At 43.9% G+C, this 7850-nt stretch overlaps 1 pseudogene; it reads right to left on the bottom strand.

Moving 5' to 3' along the window:
- Positions 1-4140: 4140 nt before the first annotated feature.
- On the bottom strand, positions 4141-5095 carry LOC121568171 (annotated as a pseudogene).
- Between the last annotated feature and the right edge of the window lie 2755 nt (positions 5096-7850).

Here is a 7850-nt window from a genome sequence, read left to right as displayed (position 1 = left end):
CCCCTCTCCTTCCTCCCACGATGCACCAAGCCCTGTCTGGACCCTGGTGTGGGAAACCCCGAACCTGGAGAGGGGCGGACGTCTGGGCCTGGATCGGTAATCCTCCCGCGATGCACCAAGCCCTGTCTGGACCCTGGTGTGGGAGACCCCGAACCTGGAGAGGTGCTGACGTCTGGACCTGGATCGGCAATCCCCCCACGATGCACCAAGCCCTGTCTGGACCCTGGTGTGGGAGACCCCGACCCTGGAGAGGGGCTGACTTCTGGATCTGGACTGGAACCGCTGACTGGAGCTGGACTAGGCACCGGTGGACTGGACTGCTCTGGCTCCGGAGTAGATCCGCTGACCGCAGCTGGACTGGGCACCGGTGGAGCGGACTGCTCTGGCTCCACTGGTGTGGTGCGAGGAGCAGGAATGGGCCGGGCCGGACTGGAGACACGCACCACAGATCTGGTGCGAGAAGCAGGAACGGGCCGGCCGGACTGAGGACACGCACCACAGGTCTGGTGCGAGGAGCAGGAACGGGCCGGGCCGGACTGGAGACATGCACCACTGGTTTGGTGCGAGGAGCTGGCACGGGCCGTACCGGACTGGATACGCGCACCACAGTGCGTAGGACTGGCGCAGGATATACTGGACCGTGAAGGCGTACTGGAGACCAGGAGCGTTGAGCGGGCACAACCCGTCCTGGCTGGATGCCCACTTTCGCACGACACGTACGGGGCGCTGGCACAGGACGCACTGGGCTGTGAATGCGCACTGGCGACACAGTGCGTATCTCCGCATACCTAGGTTCCTCTATGAACACACGCTCCTTCTGTTGCCTGACCAGCTCCTCTCTCCTTGCCTCCACTACTTCCTTCTCCCTTTGAGCATCCTGTAGCGCCTCCCTCTGAACGGATAACTCCTGCTCCCTCTGAGCTAACAGCTCCCGTAACGTGGTGGCCTCTTCTCTCAGACTCTCGATCCGCAGGTCTTGGAGGACCTCTAGAATAGCGGCCTCCTCCTCTCTAGTCAGCCCTTTCCCGGCCTCCTGCTGCCTCGTCGTCCACCCCGTGAGCCCCCCCAAAAACTTTTTTATTGGGGCTGCTTCTCGGGCTTCCTCTTCGGCCGGCACTGTTGATGTCGCCGTTGATCCTCTCCTGCCTGGGCTTCCTCCTTCGCCCAGGGTCCTTTACCTGCCAATATCTCCTCCCAAGTCCAAAATGACTTCCCCACCTGTGTCCAGGGTGTCTGCTGCTCCTGGGCACACTGCTTGGTCCGTTTTTGGTGGGATCTTCTGTTACGAACGTTGAGAGACGGGTCAGACCAAGGTGCAGCGTGAAAAGCGTACATGTTTATTAAACTCAAATAAACATAAACAAAACAAGAAACAACGTAACGTGAAGTCCTCAGGCTATACTCATACAAGCCGAACACGGAACAAGATCCCACAATAAGGTAGGCAAACAGGCTACTTAAGTATGATCCCCAATCAGAGACAACGAGCGACAGCTGCCTCTGATTGGGAATCACACCCGGCCAAACCTAGAAATACAATTCTAGATCCTAAACATAGAAATTCTAACATAGAGTTTCACACCCTGACCAAACTACCTAGAGAATAACAGTCTCTCCAGGTCGGGGCGTGACAATGTCAGAATAATAGTAGAGAGAATGATTTATTTAGGCTTTTATTTATTTCATCACATTCCCAGTGGGTCAGAAGTTTACATACACTCAATTAGTATTTGGTAGCATTGCTTTTAAATTGTTTAACTTAGGTCAAACGTTTCGGGTAGCCTTCCACAAGCTTCCCACAATAAGTTGGGTGAATTTTGGCCCATTCCTCCTGACAGAGCTGGTGTAACTGAGTCAGGTTTGTAGGCCTCCTTGCTCGCACACACTTTTTCAGTTCTGCCCACAAATGTTCTATAGGATTGAGGTCAGGGCTTTGTTATGGCCATTCCAATACCTTGACTTTGTTGTCCTTAAGCCATTTTGCCACAACTTTGGAAGTATGCTTGGGGTCATTGTGCATTTGCGACCAAGCTTTAACTACCTGACTGATGTCTTGAGATGTTGCTTCAATATATCCACATAATTGTCCTTCCTCATGATGCCATCTATTTTGTGACGTGCACCAGTCCCTCCTGCAGCAAAGCACCCCCACAGCATGATGGTGCCACCCCCGTGCTTCACGGTTGGGATGGTGTTCTTCGGCTTGCAAGCCACCCCCTTTTTCCTCCAAACATAACGATGGTCATTATGGCCAAACAGTTCTATTTTTGTTTCATCAGACCAGAGGACATTTCTCCAAAAAGTACGATCTTTGTCCCCATGTGCAGTTACAAACCGTATTGTGGCTTTCTTATGGCGGTTTTGGAGCAGTGGCTTCTTCCTTGCTGAGCGGCCTTTCAGGTTATGTCGATATAGGACTCGTTTTACTGTGGATATAGATACTTTTGTACCTGTTTATTCCAGCATCTTCACAAGGTCATTTGCTGTTGTTCTGGGATTTATTTGCACTTTTCGCACCAAAGTATGTTCATCTCTAGGAGACAGAACGCGTCTCCTTCCTGAGCGGTATGACGGCTGCGTGGTCCCATGGTGTTTATACTTGCGTACTATTGTTTGTTAAGATGAACGTGGTACCTTCAGGCGTTTGGAAATTGCTCCCAAGGATGAACCAGACTTATGGAGGTCTACAATTTTTGGCTGATTTCTTTTGATTTTCCCATGATGTCAAGCAAAGAGGTGCGGAATTTGAAGGTAGGCCTTGAAATACATCCACAGGTACACCTCGAATTGACTCGAATGATGTCAATTAGCCTATCAGAAGCTTCTAAAGCCATGACATCATTTTCTGGAATTTTCCAAGCTGTTTAAAGGCACAGTCAACTTATTGTATGTAAACTTCTGACCCACTGGAATTGTGAAACAGTGAATTCTAAGTGAAATAATCTGTCTGTAAACAATTGTTGGAAAATTTACTTGTGTCATGCACAAAGTAGATGTCCTAACCGACTTGCCAAAACTATAGTTTGTTAACAAGACATTTGTGGAGTGGTTGAAAAACAAGTTTTAATGACTCCAACCTAAGTGTAGGTAAACTTCCGACTTCAACTGTATATCATACTTTCACTAACACAATGACTTAAATAATTGTGCAACATCATGGGTAAGCTCTGGCCATCATCCTTCAGCTTGAAAAAGTGGATTTCTATTGGTGTGGGTGTTTAAGGCTGAACAGGAGGCCTGCTATTCATGAATTTGAATAAATATTTCTTCAAATGTGTTTATTGTCCTCAGTACTGTGATATCAGTATTTGTAATAAAGTATCAACTATATGTCTAAAACCTTGTTCTACTTTTAAAGGGTGTTCTATCAACCTTGAGTGAAATGCATGCAGACCAGGGCCTAGAGTAAAAGGCATGTCCATCTACCAGCGTTTGTTATAGTTTTCAGAGAGAATGATGAAACCGTAAAGGAAACATTGGGATGGGGTTGTTTAAGAGGGGATTTACATGGATTGCATTTGATGAACAGGGAGGCATGTCCACGGTGCTGCCAGATATCTCAAGAGTACAGTTAGGGAAAGCGCGGGTCCCCTGTTCCCTGATTAGTAATTAACAGACTGGTTGATTATTAACGGAGCGCTTCTGAGTTGAGCCTAATTGTGCAACCATATGTTTTCTTTTGTTTGGCAAACAAGATTACTCTGTTGAGAGCAGCACACCAGGGCTTGGTCTGCTCTTGACAGAAGTCATGCATCAGTAATGAAGAGAGCTGGGGCCAGGTCCAAACAGTGTGTTCTCCCTGGGTCTCTATCATGAAAAAATGGCCACTAACATGAACTTCTGAAACAACAGAGATAGGGTTTGAAAAATTATAAATGTTATTGAACTTTTACAGTTTATTTTTCATAAAATCAAGGAACCATGACAAATAGAGACAGAAATTATTGAAGTTTAATAGAATTGTCTAACTGTCACTCAGCAAGGGGGAGTAAAATATGGGTGTAAAATACTATTTATGTTACTGCAGAGATCATGAGGGCCAAATACCAGAGAAAAAAAACATTTGAACTAAATAAACAAAAATATACTTTGATTTTACACGACTGAAATCAATCTGCAGGCCATGGGAGTTTTTTTTCTTCATTTACGATTAGGCTTGTCCATATTACATATAAATACTTTTTTAGAATATCCAAACAGGGCATAATATTTCATAACCACCACAAAATCCTTATCCCTTTATCCATACACAAGTGGACTCGAGGGGCAAGAGTAAAAACAATATAGTCAAAATACCTAAGCTGAATAAACACATTCAAATTGATCTTCATTATAGCCAATTCTATCATAGGACACCATAACTGGATCAAACAAAGGAGTAACTGTAAGCCATGGAGAATAACTGTCCTCATGCCCTTATTGGTAGATTTCTTACTGTCTGAGGAGGCAGCTCTGAAAACCACCATGATCTTCACATAGGTGAAAGCTATGATTACGGACATTACCAGGAGGTAGAACTGACACAGAGCCGAGTTGACGTGGCCCTGCCAGGAGAACACAATTATCTGCCTGAAACTGCAGACTAGAGGAGAGGTGTAGAACCTCAGAGGTACAGCCGAGAAGAGGATGGAGATCACGATGATCCATTCAATAGAGCTGAGAGCCTGGATGAGTAGGATGCATTGCATGGCCCTCACCGGGGTGGAGAGTTCACTGTGGTGCAGGGGCATGCAGATTGCAACATACCACTCCAGGCTCATCATGTCAGTGTCAGCGGTGTGGCATAGTCCAGGTTATGTATGATCATAACCAGAAATATACATAGCCCACCTGGCATTGGTACCCTGGAGTAGCAATACATCAGTCAGAGCCAGATACTTACAGTCAGAGACCAGCGTGTGAGCAAAGAATATGTATCGTGTGTTGGAGAACAAGGCCTCTTGAAGGTGAAGATCATGAGGAAGTTGATGTAGAGGAAGATGCCAATCAAAACTTGGACTATCACCACTTTGTCATTCAGAGGTATTTGGTATTGCGCCGTCGGAAGCTCAAAACTGCCCTCAATGCCGTCACTGCTACGGCTTGTATTCGGCATCGTATTTCCTGTTTAGAAAGAGGATCAAAAATAAAAGCAATGTCAATCACAATGTAACCATATCAGGAAAGTTGTCAACACAAACATGAAATAAAACCATACAGTAATTTGTCAGTACCAACATTGACTAACATAAGACACAAATCTTTTTACTAGGCCATATAGAATGTCAGCAGAATCTGAAATTAACATGAGATGGTGGTCTTACTGTAATCCTTTAAAAATAATTACCCAACAATAACTATTGTAAAATAGCTATAACCGATTATGGTATCAATATGTTTGTCTCTAAAAGGTTAATTGATGTCGAACATGACCCTTGCCCAGTCTCTTTCTCCTCCTGTCCGAGGGCCCAGTGCCATGACAAAGTAGATTTAGTGTGTACAACTACTCAGGTGTAGGCTTGAATTACTAATGACCTAGGTGCATCTACTGGCACACAGCAGCAATGATCAACATAAGTTCCCGTATTGACATACAAATGTGTGCAACCTTTACAATAAAATGTCACATTTGCAGTTTCACATGTGAAAATTGTGTTTTCATATGTGAAATGGTTGTTTTCACATTTTGATCTCACATTTCACACATGAAAGCATATTTTCACATATATTACATTGAATTCACATGTTAACACCACATTTTTATGTGAGGAGAATAACATGTTTTCACCTCACATTTTATTTGCAGTTTCACGTGAAAAACTCACTTTCAGATGTGGAATTGCTACATCCATTTTTGGATGTAAAAACTAATTATATGTACCCATTGATTCTTGAAGAATATAATGTATAAATGCCTCATGAACTTAGTTCAACTGTCATACCCCATCAGAGCCCAAAAAATTAACTTGTTTTACTCCAATGTTTGTAAACAAAGTAAATGTAAACAACCGCTCTGTAGGATAAAAACATGGTTAAAACTATTATTTTTTAAATCATGGATGATCAGTCCTTGCATCCATATTGTAGTCTATTGATTCAGGAGTGGTTGCATTTCTCCAGCCCCATCCCTCAGCTTTTTACTGAAACTGTGGTGGAGAAAACCCTTTGTTAATGTTTCAATTAAGGGTTGCTGTTTAAACACCTTCAATGGAGATATAGTGTTATTACAGTGCCTTGCAAAAGTATTCATCCCCCTTGGCGTTTTTCCTATTTTGTTGCATTACAACCTGTAATTTAAATTGATTTTTATTTGGATTTCATGTAATGGACATACACAAAATAGTCCAAATTGGTGAAGTGAAATGTAAAAAAGAACTTGTTTAAAATTAATAACGGAAAAGTGGTGTGTGCATATGTATTCAACCCCATTGCTATGAAGCCCCTAAATAAGATCTGGTGCAACCAATTACCTTCAGAAGTCACATAATTAGTTAAATAAAGTCCACCTGTGTGCAATCTAAGTGTCACATAATCTGTCACATGATCTCAGTATATATACACCTGTTCTGAAAGGCCCCAGAGTCTGCAACACCACTAAGCAAGGGGCACCACCAAGCAAGCGGCACCATGAAGACCAAGGAGCTCTCCAAACAGGTCAGGGACAAAGTTGTGGAGAAGTACAGATCAGGGTTGGGTTATAAAGAAATATCCGAAACTTTGAACATCCCACGGAGCACCATTAAATCCATTATTAAAAAAATGGAAAGAATATGGCACCACAACAAACCTACCAAGAGAGGGCCACCCACCAAAACTCACAGACCAGTTAAGGAGGGCATTAATCAGAGAGGCAACAAAGAGACCAAAGATAACCCTAAAGGAGCTGCAAAGCTCCACAGCGGAGATTGGAGTATCTGTCCATAGGACCACTTTAAGCCGTACACTCCACAGAGCTGGGCTTTACGGAAGAGTGGCAAGAAAAAAGCCACAATTCTTGTTCCAATCTGATGTGTTGTGTCTTGTTGATTGTAGGATATACAGTGGCTTGCGAAAGTATTCACCCTCCTTGGCATTTTTCCTATTTTGTTGCCTTACAACCTGGAATTAAAATAGATTTTTGGGGGGCTTGTATCATTTGATTTACACAACATGCCTACCACTTTGAAGATGCAAAATATTTTTTATTGTGAAACAAACAAGAAATAAGACAAAAAAACAGAAAACTTGAGCGTGCATAACTATTCACCCCACCAAAGTCAATACTTTGTAGAGCCACCTTTTGCAGCAATTACAACTGCAAGTCTCTTGGGGTATGTCTCTATAAGCTTGGCACATCTAGCCACTGGGACTTTTGCCCATTCCTCAAGGCAAAACTGCTCCAGCTCCTTCAAGTTGGATGGGTTCCACTGGTGTACAGCAATCTTTAAGTCATACCACATATTCTCAAATGGATTGAGGTCTGGGCTTTGACTAGGCCATTCCAAGACATTCAAATGTTTCCCCTTAAACCACTTGAGTGTTGCTTTAGCAGTATGTTTAGGGTCATTGTTCTGCTGGAAGGTGAACCTCCGTCCCAGTCTCAAATCTCTGGAAGACTGAAACAGGTTTCCCTCCATCCATCATTCCTTCAATTCTGACAAGTTTCCCAGTCCCTGCCGATGAAAAACATCCCCACAGCATGATGCTGCCACCACCATGCTTCACTGTGGGGATGGTGTTCTCGGGGTGATGAGAGGTGTCGGGTTTGCGCCAGACATAGCGTTTTCCTTGATGGCCAAAACGCTACATTTTAGTCTCATCTGTACTAAATATATCCACTATCATTTCTTATGATCGACAATAACTTTTGAACGTAAGATCAGCAGTTACTA

The sequence above is a fragment of the Coregonus clupeaformis genome, chromosome 6 (genome assembly GCF_020615455.1).
Source record: "Coregonus clupeaformis isolate EN_2021a chromosome 6, ASM2061545v1, whole genome shotgun sequence".
NCBI classification, from domain to species: Eukaryota; Metazoa; Chordata; class Actinopteri; order Salmoniformes; family Salmonidae; genus Coregonus; species Coregonus clupeaformis.
Note: the sequence above shows the minus strand (reverse complement) of the source record. Positions and strands in the feature narration are given on the sequence as shown.